Source organism: Callithrix jacchus, chromosome 13 (genome assembly GCF_049354715.1).
Source record: "Callithrix jacchus isolate 240 chromosome 13, calJac240_pri, whole genome shotgun sequence".
In the NCBI taxonomy this organism is placed as follows: Eukaryota; Metazoa; Chordata; class Mammalia; order Primates; family Cebidae; genus Callithrix; species Callithrix jacchus.
Window position 1 is genome coordinate 39296369 of NC_133514.1, and position 19363 is coordinate 39315731.

The following is a 19363-nucleotide window of genomic DNA, read 5'->3' on the forward strand; positions in this document are numbered from 1 at the left end:
ATCTCATGGGCTCAAGCAATCCGCCTGCCTTGGCTTCCCAAAGTGCTGGGATTACAGGCGTGAGCCACTAAGCCCAGCTACTCGAGTTCTATTTCTATAGGACAGCACAGCTTGAAGCAACCTCCATGCCTCTATACAAGAGTTTCTTCTTTGCCCTTCCTTGTTCTGCAACATGCCAGGTCTTCCCCTGTCTCTGAACCCCACTTTAACTTTCTTGGGCCTTCTAGCTGGAGGATTTCATTCTTTCCAATTTGCAAACCACATTACTGGCCCCTCTCACGTGGTGCTTAGGTCATATTATATGCATGTTATTTATGTTCATTCTCTTCTCTCCCCATGAAACTGCAGGCTCCTTTGGAGCACGGTTTGTGCCTCCCTGACCTTTACTAACACGCTTGACACCTAGTATGTACACAGCAGAGGCCAACATGTTTGTTAACTGGATCAGTAAGTGAATGAAGAAAAAGAAAAGGCAGATGAGAAGAAACTGACACAGATACTCCTCCAGAAAAGAGGCTGAGAGTATCAGAGAAAAGCAATTAGCTAGTACCTCTTGTTAACCAGCCAAACTCTAGTCCAAGGAACACTGAGAAAATTTCTAGACAACTTGGTTCTTCAGAATTGAGGAAGTAACACCAAAACATTCAGATGGGAATAAGACTTATTTCTTAGCAGAAATGGTTGCTTTCCCCATTCTCTACTCGCATGTTGAGAGGGCAGGGGGCAAGTACTTAATAACATATGGAGAAAGTTATTCAGCTCAGCTTGCAAAATTTTAGTTGGTCCAAGGAAAATGCAAATCTTTTAAGTCTCGGTTTAAAAAAAAAGGTGTCCAAATGTCCTTGGGAGTAGAGGTATGTAAAAAATTAGCAGTAAGTGGTTGGGCATGGTGGCTCACACCTGTAATCCCAGCATTTGGGGAGGTCAAGGCCAGTGGATCACTTGAGGTCAGGAGTTCAAGAACACCTTGGCCAACATGGTGAAATCCCATTTCTACTAAAGATAGAAAGAATTAGACAGGTGTGGTGATGCATGCTTGTAATCCCAGCTACTCAGGAGGCGGAGGCAGGAAAATCGCTTGAACCGGGGAGGCAGATGTTGCTGTGACCCAGTATCATGCTATTGCATTCTGGCCAGGGCGACAGAGCAAGACTCCGTTTCAAAACAAAAACAAAAACAAATTAGCAATAAGTGAAACATGAACTGCTACATTAATCTGCTGCTCTTGCAGTGACTCACACCTGTAATCCCAGAACTTTGGGAGGCCAAGGTGGATAGATGACAAGGTCAGGAGTTCGAGATCAGCCTGGCCAACATGGTGAAAGCCCTCTCTACTAAAAAAATATATAAAAACTAGCCAGACGTGGTGGCATGCACCTGTAATGCCAGCTACTAGGGAGAATTGCTTGAACTCAGGAGGTGAATGAGACTCCATCTCATAAAAAAAAGAAAAGAAAGAAAATCTTGCTCTTGGAGACAGGATGTACTACGAGTGGAACCCCACCAAATACTTGGAATGGTTCATCTAGGTGAGTGCTATTTAATGGGGGAGAGGGCCCTAAACATAGTTTCTTTCATCACAGGGGAGAGAGAGGTGGTGGTGAGGAGAGAATTTGTTTAAAGTAGATGCACTCTTAGGGGAAAACAAATATCCTAGCCCAAGTCTGACATTTCATCCTCTCTAGAAACACCAGAATCTTCTCTAAAGCTCTGCATCTGGGCTCCCACCAGTCCCTGGTGCGTTCAGGCCTTTTACCAACCTCTGGGGAAGACAAAAGCAAGATACAAATTTCCCAGGAGGAAATTAAACTCATCAAGTGATGTGAGGCCCTTTCAGAACAAGACATTCGAATCAATTCTAACTTCTTTTCCACCAGCAGCACAGGCTCAAACTTTGCTAGGATGCTCTTTAACTGACAGCCATTTTGATGAAAGACATTTTAAAAACAGAGGCAAGAAAAAAGCCTTTGGAGAACCGGCTGCTAAAACCCAAAGTTCACACGAGCAAAGCTCCCATTTTAGGAGTCTTGTTTCAGGTCAATACTGAAAACAAAGAGCACACCACTAAAAGCAAAACCCATGGGTTTTCCTTGGTCTCTAAGGCTTGAATCTGCCTACCCAGTGTTCAATTAAATTTTCTTGCCCTCTGGAGTCTACTAGGAATAAAGCTAGCCCAGCCTGAGGGATGTACCAATGTATCTAATCCTCTTCCCCCAGGGAGTGGGGTCACTTCTCCATTTCTTCCTGAACTTTTGCTTCCCTTGCTATCAAAGGGCCACCCAATGGAACCTTCTAACATCCTCATGGCCAGAGGCCAAGGAAAAGAAGCACGCTTAGACTGTCCAAGTGGTACCCACTCTGGCTCGAATCCCCACTGGGAAAAATACCTCGAAAATGAGCATTTCTGCAGGCATGTTTGGAAAAGCAGGCAGTGAAAGTACACGGTCCAAGTGGCTCTCAATCTGGACGAACCTCATTAAAAACCTGACACCCAGCTATGACTAACAGCAAATGCAACAGATATTTCAAGGAGCTCGTCACTGATGCAGTTCACAACCCTCCCAGTTGGAGTCAGGCCCCAGCAGCCTCCCTGTCCCCAAACACCCTGCACCCGGAGGAAGGGTCAGAGGCAGCCCCAAGCTTCTCCTAACCCACTGTGGGGAGGATATGTAAACAAGTCATTAGGGAGGCAGGTCATCGGGACTGACGGCCGGCAATGGCAGAGGCTGCTAGACCTCGGTTCTGACAGAACGGTGGATGACCCAGGCCAACGTGGGTCCCACAGGGCCCTGCTACTTCGCTTTTAAAGAAGCCTCAGGGAGGAAACCGGGAGCCCGAGCCAAGGGAGGAAAATGGCCACTTTCTGCTCAACAGTCTCAAGGCTAAGGTTTTCCCATTTAGGTGGTATTCCAAAAAAAGCGCTGGTCCGGAGGTGCAAAGGGCAGGGCACATCTGCGGAGGAAACAGTCACCTTAATTACCACGTCTAGAGAAAGTGCGATTTCATTACAGCCTCCAAAACTACCGCCCAAAGAAGGAAACCAGAGAAGTGTTTTCAATTTGAAAGAGACTGGAAAGAAGCGGGTGAGAGACCGACTCTCCCGACTCTCCCCACCCTCCTGCAACTTTGGACCACAAGGTGCTTTCCTGCCTCAAAGACTATGACCAAACACAACTTGACAATCCAACCCCCGCTTTCAAACCTGTGGCCGTTATTTAAACGGTAAAATGTCCCACTTAGCTTCCGGGGATGTGGCCCAAATCAATCCTTAAAAACACAGAGAGCACCTCTGGCAACAGCCGCCCACGCCCCCCGGCCCTGCGCACCGGGCTCGCTCCGGGAGGGGAAGAAGGGGCGCGTGACGCCACCGCGGGGCGGCCGAGAGGGGACCGCGGGCTCCGGGCGGGGCAGGCGCTCCTGCAACTCCAACTGTAACTCAAGGGAAAGAAAGCAATGCTTTGGTTCCAGAAACTTCCATCGTCAAGGCCACTTCTGGCCAGACGCACGGCCAAAGAGCCCCCCTAGTCTAGCGGATGAACCGTTCGCAAGTGCTATCCCCTAAAACCTTGGCCCCATCTCCCAAGATGCCTCTTTTCTGCGCAATCCAGAAAGCACCCCGACCGCCGTCACCCACCAGCGGCGGCGAATAACTTGGTGGGAACTTAAATAACTCGGGATTCAAGGGAACTTTCTTTTCTCCCCTGAATCTCAATGCCGCATCTCCAAGTCTCCAGAAATGATGAGGAGAGAGGTGGTCAAGGCGAGTTGAAGAATCCGAGTTTTAATTTGGGGGAGGGGGAGGGGAGGAAGAGGTAAGTTAATAATGCGGCTGCGGTGTACCCGTGTGGGGTGAAACGGAACCAGATGCGGCCGCCACATCTGGAAAATGGGGATGGGGGAGGGCTAGGGGAGAACCGCACCGTGGAAATGTTCTTCAAACGGGCTGATAGCTTCTGGGCCCAGAACAAGAAACAGGCTTCACCCTCCCTCCCCCACCACCACCACACAAAGTGTCTGGCTGCCTCACAGGGGGTGTTCTATATGAACCCCATCTACAACGTCCACAAATTTCTCTGCCGACGTGGGTCGTAGCCTCCCTTTCTACCAACACCAAACATAACGGGAGGGGACGCGGAGCGCAGAGGGGTCTGGGCTAGACAAGCACACGCATCGCAGCCGAGTGAACCGCACCGGACAAAACCCACATCCCTTCCTCCACCTCCAAGAACCAGATTGGGACGGAACAGCCCCGGCCCCAGCCCCAGCCCCTGCCCCCGCCCCATACCTCGGCTTAACGACCGCGGGTCGTCCTCCCGTTCCCCAAACTTCCGACCCTTTCTGAGACCGTCCAAGTAGATCACCCCTTCTGGAAAGGGGAGTCGTTTTTCGCTTTCAGCTCAAGCAGATTCAGCCATTTGGTGACGACACCTCCTTAAAACGTATTCCAAGAGAAGCTAACCTAGCTCTCCACGTCCTCCGCATTTCATCCCCCCGCCCACTCGCCCCCCACCCGGACCCCAGACTTTCCCGGGGGTGGAAAAGGACTTAGGAATGTCACGGATTTTTAGCGTTGAGCCCAAAGCTACCTGCTGAATTGGGGTGAATCCCCAAAAGGGGACTAAGAAGAGATGGAGCGGAATGCAACACACACACACACACACACACACACACACACACCGCCCCCCTCGCCGCCCACTCCAGCCCTGTCCCTCCCGGGACTCACCGAGTAGCCGCCGCCGCCGCCTCGTCAGCTCCCGAGCGCGAGTTGGCGGAAAAGTTGGGCGGCGGGAAGACCGGCGGGACGAGCGCAGGGAGGGGGCGCAGAAGGCGACGCGGGCGGAGGGAAGGGAGGGGAGACCCAAGGGGGGCGCGGATTGCCGGGGAGGGAGCCGGGAGGTGGAGGGGGCGGGCGGCGAGCGGAGGGAGGCGCCGGCCCCGGCTGGGCTGCGGCGGGCGAAGCGCGCAGCCGGAAGGCTCCGGCGCCTGGGGCTGCTCGGGACGCTAGTCCGCCCCGGATCGGGGGCGCCGCGGCTCTTACCTCGCTCGGCGTGGAGGTTCGGCCTCGGGAGAGTCTGCCGTGGCTTGTGCGAGAGGGCGTGTGCCCGCGTCCCCGGCGCCGGCCCGCCGCCCCCGGGCTCTGTTCGGGTGCTGGCGGGGTCGCGAAAGCCCCGCGGCCGGCGCTCGACTCCCGGCAGCGCTCGGTACTCGGCGCCTCCAGCCCGAGCGGGAACAATGGAGCCGGAGCTGGTGCCCCGGAGGCGGGGCGGGGGGAGGGCTCCCGTCCGCTGCCCGGGTCTCCAGACCCTGCGCCCCCCTTCTCCGGAACGCAGCGGAGGCGCCTCACGCTCCTTGCAGACCAGGATCCATCGCCCCGCGGAGGCTCTGGCGCCGCGGCGTGCCTGACTGCAGCACGGGTACCGTGCGTCCTGCGGGGCGCCCCGAGCTCGGAGCAGAGAAAAGTCCTCGGGCTCCGCGGCTTTTCCAGCAGCGGCGCGCTCGCGGCCGGGGAAGGCGAGGTCGCCGCAATGCGCTACGCGGACTCTCGGTCCGGTCCGGTCCGGACGTGGCCGCCTAGCTCCTGGCACTGCCCGGGTTCCTCCGCGCCCTGCGGCTGCACCGGCGTCCCGGCTCCCGCTGCCTGCCGCCCGCCGCCGAGGCCGCCGAGCCTGTGGCCGCAGGAGCGCTCCGAGCGCTGTGCGCCGGCGAGGCGCGAGGGCTCGCCCTCTCACTCCCACCAGCGCTGGTCCCTCCTCCGCCTCCGCCCTCTGCCGCTGCCTGCTGGGCCTTGTAGTTCCCGAGCCGCGGCCCCCGAGGAGGGGGAGCGGGCCAAGCTGTCCTCCGCTCGGCCCTTCCCTTCCCGCAGCCTGGTCTCCTCTGGCGCTCGCGCCGCTGCATCTGAGCACGTCCCAGAGGGCGCCGGGATTTCAGGCCCTAGACACAGCAGCCGCGTGGGGGGCCAGGTGAAGAGACGCTGCAGCCCTGAGGTTGTACCTGGTAGCGTGGCCTTTGGAGTCTGTGCGCCTTGGGGAAATGATTTTCGCGCTCTAATCTCGGTTTTGCCATCTGTAAAAGGGGAATAATAGTGCTTTTCGTATAGAGTTGAGGCGTCAACGAGGGCCTGGCGCATAGTTAACACTTAATAAATACAAGCTGATTTTATTCTTGAGAAGGTCAGCCCCTCCTCAAACCCTTCCTTTGGATCTCAGCTTTCCCCAGCCACATAATTTAGGTTTTGTGGTCCACCGGGAACTGGACTCTGTAAATTCTTCAGCGATGTTGTTGGCCTCCGGAAGTCTCCAGCCTGCAGTGAACGTCTAGGAAGCAAAGAGTAAGCAGTGGGAGTTGAGGGGAGAGGTGTGGTTGGTTTGGAAATTAATCACAGCCCACTCAGAACACCCTCCAATACTATGGAACCTGGGAAAGTGGCTAAAATGCTTCCCCCTGAGTCTTCCGTGGAATGGTATAATCTAGTGGTTCCCTAATCCAAATGGACACGGGTCCTGTAAAGAACTCTTGAAAAATACAAATTCATGGGCCTGCTCAGACATGAGGAATCGCGCTGTCCCAGGAAGGAGCCAAGAATCTATGTTTTTTCCAAGGCTCCGTGGGGCCTATGATGTGAGCCCAGGCTGAGGCCACTGTTAGGGTGGGAAGCAGGAAGCTCTAGGGCTGAAGGATTCCTCCATTCTGTCCATTTATGAAGTTTGATGCAGGACAAGTCATGCATCTGATAAAATCAAAACAGGGGTATCTGTTGCTACTCCTTCACAAGATGGTCATAAGAATCAAATACAATAATAGGCATCAGTGTGCCAAAAATATTACACAAATAAATGTCACTATGTAAGTTAGTGGCAGGGCCTGTTCCCTCACCATCACCCACCTCAACCCCCAAATTTGTAAGAGTTTGAATACTGAATGAGATCCCCCACGCAACTCCTCCCCCATCCCACCCACTGCTCCTCCCCACCCCACCCCTGTTAATTTAAGAAATGGGTCCTCACATTATTTTTCCTTTTTTTCCCCCTTCTTTTCTCTTTTTTATTTTTTCGGAGACAGTCTCATTCTGTCGCCAGGCTGGAGTGCAGTGGTGCGATCCCAGCTCACAGCAATCTTCCACTCCCTAGTTCAAGCGAGTCTCCTCCTCAGCTTCCTGAGTAGCTGGGATTATAGGCAAGTGCCACCATGCCCAGCTAATTTTTGTATTTTTAGTAGAGACGGCCATCATGTTGGCCAGGATGACCTTAATTTCCTGACCTCGTGATTCGCTTGCCTCGACCTCCCAAAGTGCTGGGATTACAGGCGTGAGCCACTGTGCCTGGCCTATTTTTCTCATCTACTAGTAGGTGACAGACTAGTGACCAATACAGTGTTGTTCACATAGTAGATGCTCATGAAATTCCTTGACTGGCCAAAGAGCAAATATTCAATAAGTATTTGTTGAGCAAATGAATAAATAAACAACTAAATTACAGCTCACCCCTGTAATCCCAGCACTTTGTGTGGCGGAAGCAGGAGGATCACTCGAAGCCAGGAGTTCAAGACCAGCCTGGAAAACAAAGTGAGCCCTTGTTTCTGCAAAAATTTTAAAAATTAGCTGGAGTTGGAGGCTGAAGAGGAGGATGGCTTGAGCCTAGGAGTTTGAGGCTGCAGTGAGCTGCAGTCGAGCCACTATACTCCAGCCTGGGCAACAGAGCAAGACCCTTTCTCAAAACAAAATAATACAAAAGAAAAGACTAGAAACAGGAACTCATATATTTGTTGAATAAGTGAACTTTAGACTGGGCATGGTGGCTTATGCCTGTAATCCAGCACTTTGGGAGGCTAAGGCAGACGGATCATGAGGTTAAGAGATCAAGACTGTCTTGGCCAATATGGTGAAACTCCACCTCTACTAAAAATAAATAAATAAATGAACTTCAGCCATTGTTTATAGGGGTTTCCCCTACAAGCCACCCTTTAATCAGCTCCTTTAAACCTCACCCTTTAAACCAAGCTCCTGGTCAGGCTTGGTTTATACTCCTATATATGCTGCCCGCCCATTAGGCCTCCTACATTTTAATTAATCGTCATCACAGGCTTGTAAGAAGGCCAAACTCACACCCTACCCCCAAGAGGCCTTCCTTGCCCATCCCAGCCTTGTCAGTCCCTGGATCCCCTACTGACTTTCTGGCTATCTGCCAAGTTGATACTTAACCATAGCTTTGTTAGTGATTTTCCTTACTCTGCTTTCTCTCTAGCTGGCTTCTAAACCGCTTTATGGCAAGGATCTCATTTAGGCGTCTGACTAATGCCACTCAGGAGGTTTTCCATGTATCTTTGCTGTTGATGGACTTGCTAAGTGTAGCAAACCTGGGTTACCAGAGGAGGAAATATAATTTGAGGGAATATGATTGGGAAGGCAAACCATGAAAAAAAGCCAGCATTTAATATTAATACCCAGCTACTATTTTCCCACTTTATTCCTATAGGAGTGTGTATCGCCCTTTCTCTCCGTAATTCTTCTAAAACAAGTGTTTTTTTCTTTTGTTTTTGTGACGGAGTCTTGCTCTTGTTGCCCAGGCTGTAGTGCAGTGGCACCATCTCAGCTCACTCAGCTCACCTCCACCTCCCGGGCTCAAGCAATTCTCCTACCTCAGCCTCCCGAGTAGCCGGGATTACAGGCACCTGCCACTATGCCCAGCTAATTTTTATATTTTTAGTAGAGACTGGGTTTCAGCATGTTGGCCAGGCTGGTCTCGAACTCCTGACCTCTGGTGATCTGCCTGCCTCGACCTCCCAAAGTGCTGGGATTATAGGTGTGAGCAACCACATCTGGCTTAAAACAAGGGGTTTTAAATCAAGCCACTTTTCCTTATGATTTGGAACCATTATAGGAGTATCTTGATCCCCAAAGAAGAGGCTAAAGAATGCGTTCTTGATTTAAACAGAAAGAGAATGATCTAAATGCCTGTTTGGTGTTGAGGGACATGGGCCTGCTGCTGAAAAATCCTCTGTAGATTCATCAAGAAACCAAAATGAAAGCAAGTGGCCAACTTGCCAGGGCTCCCTCCTCCACTCTCAGGAAAGAGCTGATGGCAGCTGAATGGAGAAGGTGAGAAACTCAGCGAAGGCATAAGCTGTCCACAGACCGCAGACACACTTCTGAATAATTGAGAGTTGGCTGCTTTTATCCTTCCAGCTCATCTCCCCTTCTGTCCCACTCCTCTACCTGCCTCTTTCTGAAATGCAGCCCTCCCATTTCTGGAAGGGCCCCCGGCCAGTGGAGGGAGAGTGTCCCCAGGACAGCCCTGAGCTGCTCCAGGCAAGGGGGGTCAGCCGGTGGCTCTGCCTGTCTCTGTCCTGCCGAGGCCTCCTGGCACCTTGCCTCCCCATACAGAAATGTAATCTTCCCTCTGAGATAACAAAGAGCTGGGAGGGTCAGGGAGGATTTGTCAGCCCTTCGCCCTGCCAGCTAGATGTCTACAGGAAGACAAAGGCCCTCATGCTGGAGGGCCTGATAACCAGTTGGGGGCCTGTTGCCTCCCACATCTGTGGGAGGAGGAGACCACTGCTGAATGAAATGAAGGGAAACGGAGCTCTCCCCAAAGTCCGGCCAGCTCTCTTTGTTTGGGAACACTGCAGGAAATCTCTTCCCTGCTTCTCCAGCTTCTTGTGTCCTCAGAGTTTTCCCAGGGAAAAAGGAGCTTCTCTTCTGTTCTCCCCATGTTCCTTCTGCCCCAGGTCTTCCCTGCTCTGTCTGGGTTCAGTTATTTTAGGGCTCAGCTGTGCTTACCAGGGATAATCACCCCACTACCCTGGATGGATACTGCAGAATTAACACCTCCCTGTTATGGAAGAAGTCAGGTCAGGTAAGTGCCATTGATATGGGGTGAGGTTGCAGAACTTCCAGCCCAGGCTTTAAGAGTCCCCAGGATGTGGTGAGAGCTGGCAGAGTCTCCACTCTGAGAGCTGGTTGTGGAAGGGGATTTGGGAGGAGGGAGTTGTCTGGGTTTTTCTCTACAAAGTGGATCGTTCACAGGTCCTGGGAGCAGGTGGGCAGCCCAGCCTTTTGCCCCAGGCCCCTGGAGTTAGGGAACAGCAGTCAGTCACCATCTGGCTACCATTTGGTGACCCCTGTCTGTTCCTAGAGCAGCTTCAGCATGTCAGGGAAGGGAGGGTCTTGTTTGGCTTGGTGTTTTTGTAAATAACATTCACTCCCTCCTGCCAATTTGGAGTGAGAAAGGGAGCGAGCTGTATGGCAGCTCAGCTCTGTCAGGCCTGAATGCCACAGCTCTATGGAGCCCATGGGTGCCAGGGAGCACTTCTTGTGTGTCAGGCGCTGTGTCAGGCACAGTGGATCCAAAGATGAAAGAGATGGGGGCACAGCCTGGGGGACCTCACTTGTCTTGTAGGGGAGACCAAACATGACACGTGGTGCCACCCAGGGCCATCTGCAGGGTGCTGTGGGAAGAGAGACCAGGAAAGAAGATGACTTAGGGGAAGCAATGCCTGAATCTTGAACGAGAACAACGTGAAAATCCAGAAACTCATCTGGAATAACTGAGGAAAGCAAGCCTGGAGTGTACATGGCGAGGGGTAGGGGTGAGGGTCGGCCGTTGTAGTCACTGAAGCATGGAATTATTTTGCTCTGGAGGGATGAACTTAGTCTCTGAGGTCAAACAGTTTTGAGCATGGGTCCCGATTCTGCCACTTACTGCTCGCTGTGTGATCCTGGGCAAGCTAGTGAGCTCCACTGCATTTGCTCAATGGTGAAATGAAGATAACAATGCTAACTGTTCTTCCCAGGACCGTTGAAAGGATTAAATGAGAAAATGCATGTAATGCTCTTGGCAAAGCGCCCAGCACATTGTAAATGCTCAATAAATGGTAGTCGTTGTTGTGGTTGTTGTTTTCTAAGCCCAAGAACTTTCCTTTGACCGAAGACACCTTCTGGAGCCTGGGTATCTTTGTGGCTTTTTTCTTTTTCTTTTTAGACAGTGTTCCTCGCTCTGTTCCCCAGACTGGAGTGCAGTGGTGCAATCTTGACTTACTGCAGTCTCGACCTCCTGGGCTCAAGCAATCCTCCCACCTCAGCCTTACAAGCAACTGGGACTCCAGGCATGAACCACCATGCCAAGCTCGTTTTTATATTTTTTTGTGGAGGTGATGGTCTCCCTATGTTGCTCAGGCTGGTCTTGAACTCTTGGGCTCAAGCCATTCACTTGCCTCAGCCTCCCTAAGTGTAGGGATTACAGGTGTGAGCCACTGCACCCAGCCTTCTTTGTGGCTTTACTATGTACCTACCACCTCTACCCCCACCTCCACCTCAGATTCTCTGTTCCCCAACACTAGCTGCAGAAAAGGATGTATTTTTCACCCTCATCTCCCTCTTCCTTGCTGCACCCCAAGATAAACAGCCCTTTTGTTTTAGGTTTTACTGTGAAATAAGAGAAAAACAACAAGAACACATATGGGGGAGCTAAGGGAGCCTGTAAATCCTCAGCGAGAATCCTTCTAGCTATGGTCACTGGTCTAGGATTCTGACTCCCTCCAGAATACTAACTGCAAACAAGCTGGTCTTTTGTCCTCTGCATTTCTTCAGGGTTCCCCAAGGCTCTCCTCTTTCTGACCCAGACTTGTAAACCCTCTCCCAGTTAAAGCCACTCATGCAAGGGCTGGGGTCTGGAGAGATGACAGATAGGCAGTGGCAGAACAGTGAACAGTTTACATTTCTGAGGCCCCCTCTTCCCCTCCCTTCACCCCCAGGAGTGAGGGACCCAGTTCCTTAGGCTTTGCTCTGCCTAGGGACAAAGATCAAAGTATCAGGGTTAGACGGAGATAATTGAGGATTCAACTTTGAAGTGGCTTCCATCCAAGGATATGCTAGCAAAGTTGCCGCTGACTTCTGGGTTGTGATGAACCTTTGGTAGTACTGGGCTGGGTAGGGTCAGAGAGGAAGAGAATTTAAAAATAGACAGTGTTCTCCCATTTCCCCCTAAATGAATTTTATTATCCTGTCAAAACAAAACAAAGTAATTAACCTTTTTTTTTTTTTTTTTTGAGATAGAGTTTTGCTGTTGTTGCCCAGGCTGGAGTGCAATGGCATGATCTTGGCTCACTGTAACTTCCGCATCCTGGGTTCAAGTGATTCTCCTGCCTCAGCCTCCCAAGTAGTTGGGATTACAGGCGCCTGCCACCATGCCCAGCTAATTTTTGTATTTTTAGTAGAGACGAGGTTTCACTATGTTGGCCAGGCTGGTTTCTCAAACTCCTGACCTCAGGTAATGTACCTGCCTCGGGCTCCCAAAGTGCTGGGATTACAGGTGTGAGCCACCACGCCCAGCCTATCCAAATTTTTAATAGTGGTTTTCTTTGGGAGTGTGTTTATAAGAGGCTTATACTTTGGTTTGGTTTGTTTTTTTTGAGCCAGGCTCTATTTTTTTGAGCCAGCTCTCTCTGTTGCCTAGGCTGGAGTGAAATGGTATGATCACAGCTCACTGCAGCCTTGAACTCCTGGGCTCAAGTAATCCTCCTGCCTCAGCCTCCCAAGTAGCTGGGACTACCAGTGCATGCTACTATGGCTGGCCAATTTTAATATTTTTAATTTTTTGTAGAGACAGGGTCTAGCTATGTTGCCCAGGCTGATCTTGAAATCCTGGGTTCAAGTGATCTCCCTGCCTTGGCCTCCCAAAGTTCTAGGATTACAGATATGAGCCACTGCGCCTGGCCCATTTTTTATGTGCCTTTACATTGTTTGACTTTTTTGAGAGGAGTTTTTTTCATGGGCCTGTCCATGTGGTTGAGCAGGTTGTGTCCTGGGCTAGAATCCTGTGTGCTACTGCCAGGCTGCCTCTGCCCAGAGGAAATGGCCTTTGAACTTACTCCAAGGCACCCTGGCCCTGAACATGCACTAGTTTTCTAATCAGCAAAATAATTATAATAGTAATGACGTATTTTTAAAAAGCAAACATATATGGGGTAATAGGATTTTATCTTTCAGCAAGAAGAAAGGTCATGAAAAAATGCCCTGCTGCATGTAAGTTCATTCAGACAACATTTAACAGGAAAGAGTAAGGGTTATTTACAAAAACACCAACCCAATAAAGACCTTCCCTCCCCTGACTTGCTGAAGCTGCTCTGAGAACTCTCAAGCCTTCCCAAGACACTCCTAATCCTTCACCTATAGTGACCACAACCTTAGCCATCCCAGGAAATAAGATAGGCTTACAGAAAATAAGCCTTCTGGCGGTGTGTGGTGGCTCAAGCCTGTAATCCCAGCCCTTTGGGAGGCCGAGACTGGTGGATCACCTGAGGTCAAGAGTTTGAGACCAGCCTGGCCAACAAGGTGAAACCCCATTTCTACTGAAAATACAAAAATTAGCTGGGCGTGGTGGCACGCTCCTGTAATACCAGCTACTTGGGAGGCTGAGGTAGGAGACTCGCTTGAACATGGGAAGCAGAGGTTGCAGTGAGCCGAGATCACACCATTGCACTCCAGCCTGGGTGACAAGAGTGAGACTCCATTTCAAAAAAACAAAAAGGAAAGAAAATAAGCCTTTTCAGTCATCCAAAGAGAAAGAGGGACAACATGAAAGCCAATCTCCTGATATCTCAGATGACTAAAGAATGGTTTAGGTTCTGGAAGGGCTGGAGATGCCTCTGACTGCCTGTCTTCACCAAAACCTAGTTTCCTCCATGCCAGTGAGTGCACCTTTGTGAGGCCTGCCCAGCCCAGGAGAAGCCAGACATACCCTGACGTTGCCCTGTAGCCCATATAGGGTTTTGGTTAGCAGCTGAGGGGAGTCTGTAGGCATCTCTTCGCTGAGTTAGCTAGGGTGGATTTCTCGGGCCTATCTAGAAAGTAATCTGCATAGGTGTTGAGTCCCCTTAGTTCTTCCAGGATGTTTCTTGCTAAGACTAGATAGAGGCCAAGAATTTGCTAGTGTTCCTAACACTGCTTGTCTGGTTCTGGTAGGTTTCCAAGCATGCGAGCTTATTTTCTGAGACAGATGGGCCTTGCTTTGCTTTATTGTATTTCCCAGACAGTGCAATTTTTAAGAATGGAAGGTTTGTGGCAACGCTGGGTCGAGCAAGGCCATCGGTGCCATTTTTCCAGCAGCTTGTGCTCACTTTTATGTCTTTGGGTCACGTTTTGGTAACTTTGGCAAAAGTTCACACTTTCTCATTATTATTATATCTGTTGTGGTGCTCTGTCAACAGCGATCTTTGACATGATTATTGTAATTGTTTTGGGGCACCACGTACCATCCCCATATGAAACAGTGAACTGAATCAATAAATGTATGTTGCAACTCCTCTGCCAACTGGCTGTCCCCATCCCTCCCTTTCCTTGGATCTACCTATTCCTTGAGATACCACAACATTAAATTAGGTCAATTAATAATCCTACGATGGCTTCTAGGTGTTCAAGTGAAAGGAAGAATTCCATGTCTCTCATTTTAAATCCAAAGCTAGAAATGATTGAGCTTAGTGAGGAAGGCATGTTAAAGACTGAGATAGTCCCAGACCCAGGCCCCTTGTGCCAAACTGATTAGCTAAATTACGAATGCAGAAGAAAAGTTCTTTTTATTTTTGAGACGGAGTCTGGCTTTGTCAACCAGACGAGAGTACAGTGGTGTGATCTCGGTTCACTGTAACCTCCGCTCCTGGGTTCAAGCGATTCTCTTGCCCCAGCCTCTGGAGCAGCTGGGACTACAGGTGTGCACCGCCATGCCCAGCTAATTTTTGTATTTTTAGTAGAGGCAGGGTTTCACCATATTGGCCAGGCTGGTCTCCGATTCCTGACCTCTTGATCCACCTGCCTTGGCCTCCCAAAGTACTAGGATTACAAGCGTGAGCCACTGCGCCCAGAATTTTTTTTTTTTTTTTGAGTTGGAGTCTCGGTCTGTTGCCCAGGCTGGAATGCAATGGCACGATCTCAGCTCACTGCAACCTCAGTCTCAAGTGATTCTCCTGCCTCAGCATCCTGAGTAGCTGGGATTGCAGGCGCCTGCCACCATGACTGGTTAATTTTTGTATTTTTAGTAGAGATGGAGTTTCACCATGCTGGCCAGGCTGGTCTCAAACTCCTGACCTCAGGCAGTCTGCCTGTGTCAGCCGCCCAAAGCACTGGGGTTATAGGCATGAACCACCACGCCCAGCCACTGATTTTTGTATTTTTAGTAGAGACGGGGTTTCGCCATGTTGGCTAGGCCGGTCTTGAACTCCTGACCTCAGGTAATCTGCCTGCTTTGGCCTCTCAAGGGCTGGAATTACAAGTGTGAGCCACCACACCCAAAAGTTCTTAAAAAAAATGAAAAGTGAGGCCAGGCGAGGTGGCTCATGCCTGTCATCCCAGCACTTTGGGAGACCAAAGTGGCTGGATCACCTGAGGTCAGTAGTTCAAGACCAGCCTGGCCAACATGGCAAAACCCCATCTCTACTAAAAATAATAAATTAGCCAGGTGTGGTGGTACACACCTGTAGTCCCAGCTACTCAGGAGGCTGAGGCGAGAGAATCACTTGAACCTAAGAGGTGGCGGTGAGCTGAGACCACATCATTGCACTGCAGGCTGGGTAACAGAGTGAGACTGTCAAAAAAAAAAAAAAAAAAGGCTGGACTCAGTGGCTCATGCCTGTAATCCCAGCACTTTGGGATGCCAAGATGGGCAGGTCACTTGAGGTCAGGAGTTTGAGACCATCCTGGCCAACATGGAGAAACCCCGTCTCTACTAAAAAAAAAAAAAAAAAAAAAAAGTTAGGTGTTGTGGCGATTGCCTGTAATCCCAGCTACTTGGGAGGCTGAGGCAAGAGAATTGCTTAAACCCAGGAGTCGAGGGCTGCAGTGAGCCAAGATCACTCCACTGCACTCCAGCCTGGGTGAAAGAGTGGGGCTCCATGTCAAAAAATATATATATTAAAAGTGCTACTCCAGTGAACATACATATGATAAAAAAGCAAAACAGTATTATTGCTGATATGGAAAAAGTTTGGGTGATCTGGTTAGAAGATCAAACCAGCCATAACATTCCCTTAAGCCAAAGTCTAATCCAGAGAAAGGCCCTAACTCTCTTCAATTCTATAAAGGCTGAGAGTGGGGAGGAAATGGCAGAAGAAAAGTTGGAAGCTAGCAGAGCCTGCTTCAACTTGAGGAAACAAGCCATCTCCATATCATAAAGGTGCAAGGTGAAGCAGCAAATGCTGATGTAGAAGCCGCAGCAAGTTATCCGGAAGATTAGCTAAGATCATTGATTTTTTAATGTAGATAAAACAGCTTTCTATTGGAAGAAGAAGATGTAATCTAGGACGTTTCTAGCTGCAGGTAAGTCAATGTCTGGCTTCAGAGTTTCAAAGGACAGGCTGACACTCTTGTTAGGAGGTAATGCAGCTGGGAACTTTAAGTGAAAGCCAGTGTTCATTTACCATTTCAAAAATCCTATTGCTGTTAGAAATTATGCTAAATCTACTCTGCTTGTGTTCAGTTAATGGCATAGCAAAGCCTAAATGATAGCACATCTATTTACAGTGTGATTTACTGAAGTTTTTTATTTTTTAGATAAGAGTCTAACTCTGTTGCCAGACTGGAGTGCAATCTCGGCTCACTGCAACCCTGGACTCGCTGGTTTAAGCGATTCTCCTGCCTCAGCCTCCCAAGTAGCTGGGATTATAGGCAAGCGCCATTATGCCAAGCTAAGTTTTGTATTTTTAGTAGAGATGGGATTTCACCATGTTGACCAGGATGGTCTCAATCCCCTGACCTCATGATCTACCCACTGCAGCCTCCCAAAGTGCTGGGATTGCAGGCGCGAGCCATGGTGCCCAGCAGTTTACTGAATATTCCAAGCCCACTGCTGAGACATACTGCTTAGAAAAAAAAGATTCCTTTAAAAGTATTACTGCTCATTGACAATGGACCAGTCACCCAAAAGCTCTGATGGAGATGTACGAGGAGATAAATGTTGTTTTCATGCCTGCTAACGTAGCATCCATTCTGCAGCCCATGGATCAAGGAGTAATTTTGACTTTCACAACTTAGTATTCAAGAAATGAATTTCATAAGGCTATATCTGTGTTAGATAGTGATTCCTCTAATGGATCTGGGCAATGTCAACTGAAAAACTTTCTGGAAAGAATTCACCATTCTAGATGCCATTAAGAACATTTGTGATTCATAAGAGAAAGTCAAAATATTCACATTAATTGGAGTTTGGAAGAAGTTTATGCCAACCCTCGTGGATAACTTTGAGGGGTTCAAGACTACGGTGAAGGAAGTAACTGCAGATGTGGTGGAAATAGCAAGAGAACTAGAATTAGGAGTGGAACCTGAAGATGTGATTGAATTGCTACAATTTCATGACCGAATGTGAATGACTGGGGAGTTGCTTTGTTGCTTCTTATGAATGAGCAAAGAGAGTGGTTTCTTTCTTTCTTTTTCAGATGGAGTCTGGTTCTGTTGCTCAGGCTAGAGTGCAGTGGTATGATCTCAGCTCACTGCAACCTTCGCTGCCTCCCAGGTTCAAATGATTTTCCTGCCTCAGCCTCCCGAGGAGCTGGGATCAGAAGCGTGCACAACACCAGCTAAGTTTTGTATTTTTAGTAGAGACAGGATCAGAGTTTCCCTCTTTTGCCCAGGCTGAAGTAAAGTGGCATGATCTTGGCTCACTGCAACCTCCCCCACTGGGTTCAAGCAATTCTCCTGATTCAGCTTCCCAGGTAGCTGGGACTACAGGTGTGCGCCACCACATCTGGCTAATTTTTGTATGTTTAGTAGCAATGAGGTTTCACCATGTTGGCCAAGCTGGTCTTGAATTCCTGACCTCAGGTGATGTACCTGCTTTGGCCTCCCAAAGTGCTGGGATTACAGGCATGAGCCACAGCGCCCCGCCAAGAGTGATTTATTGAGATGGAATCTACTCTCTTGGTGAAGATACTGTGAGCACTGTTGAAATGACAGCAAAGGATTTAGAATATCCCATAAACTTAATTGATAAAGCAATGACAGAGTTTGAGAGGATCTACTCCAATTTTGAAAGAAGTTCTGCCATAGATAAAATGCTATCAAACAGTATCACATGCTACAGACAAGTCTTTTGTGAAAGGGATAGTCAATTGATGTAGCAGAATTCACTGTTGTTTTATTCTAAGAAATTGCCACAGCTACCCAAACCTTCAGCAACCAACCATCCTAATCAGTCAGTATCCATCAACAACAAGGTAAGGCCCTCTGCCAGCAAAAAGATTACAAGTCACTGAGGGGACAGGTGATTGTTAGTATTTTTAAATTAAGATGAAGCATTGTTTTAGATATGATGTCATTACAAAGTTAATGGACTACAATATAGTGTGAACATAACTTTTTTTTTTTAGGCTGAGTCTTACTCTGTCTTCCAGCCTGGAGTGCAGTGGCACAGTCCTGGCTCACTGAAACCTCTACTTCGTTCAAGCAATTCTCCTGCCTCAGCCTCCCGAGTAGCTGAGACAACAGGCACACACCACCACGACCTGCTAAGTTTAGTATTTTTAGTAGAAATGGGGCTTCGCCACGTCAGCCAGGCTAGTCTCAGACTCCTGACCTCACGTGATCCACCCGTCTCAGCCTCCCAGGGTGCTGGGATTACAGGTGTGAACCACTGCACCCGGCCAAACATAACTTTTATATGCCCTGTGAAACCAAAACATTAATTTGACTCACTTTATTGCAACATTAGCTTTACTGTGGTAGACTGTAATTGAACCTGCAATATCTCCAAGGTATGCCTGTATAGAAAATACAAATAGTGGGCCCAGAGTGGTGGGTGGCTCATGCCTATAATCTCAGCACCTTGAGAGGCTGCGGATCACTTGAGCACAGGAGGTCAAGGCTGCAGTGAGCCGTGTTCATGCCACTGTACTCTAGCCTGGGTAACAGAGGGAGATCCTGTCTCAAAAAATAATAATAATAAATAAAAATAAATAAAATACAAATCACAGTGTTAGATTTGATCTCTCTACATAAGCCTTTTTTGGGGTATGTTTTATTTTGAGGTCATGAGAGCTACTATTGAATGAATGCTTACTATGAGCAGGTACTACGGTAAATGCTTTTACACATTTCAGCCTCACAAATGCTATTGTTAGCTCCCATTTCACAGGTGAGAAAACTGAAGCTACATAATTCCACAGGTCATTACGTAAGGAAGCAAACCTACCAAGCAGACAGGCTGACTCCAGAGCCTTCGCGGCCGGCCAGTCCACATGGGAAAAGAGGCTGTTCTTGATTAACAGTGTCTACAGAAGGGAATTCAAAACTGCTCTTTCTTTGAAAATTCAATTATTTTTTAAAAAAGTTTAAACCACACCAGACAGAATTGTAACAGTTTGAGTGTGTTTTCTTTTTTTGAGA

The 19363-nt window shown here is 49.1% G+C and overlaps 1 protein-coding gene and 1 long non-coding RNA gene across 40 annotated transcripts in view; one reads left to right on the forward strand and one right to left on the reverse strand.

Moving 5' to 3' along the window:
- Positions 1-5698, reverse strand: part of FGFR1 (fibroblast growth factor receptor 1) — a 60474-nt gene extending 54776 nt beyond the window's left edge. For 15 of the 39 annotated variants that reach the window (XM_078347503.1, XM_078347499.1, XM_054243852.2 and 12 more), the window contains exon 1: positions 5039-5698. The gene's annotated coding sequence lies outside the window, so the exon portion shown is untranslated. Of the gene's footprint in view, positions 1-4285; positions 4447-4723 lie in introns of those variants that run through there. The other 24 variants (XM_054243855.2, XM_054243854.2, XM_054243851.2 and 21 more) reach the window with 2 other exon arrangements.
- A 3729-nt stretch (positions 5699-9427) lies between these two features.
- LOC144578966 (uncharacterized) lies at positions 9428-18939 on the forward strand. Its single transcript, XR_013525621.1, has 2 exons — positions 9428-9851; positions 16538-18939. It is a non-coding gene; the product is annotated as an uncharacterized LOC144578966 (long non-coding RNA).
- Positions 18940-19363: the final 424 nt, after the last annotated feature.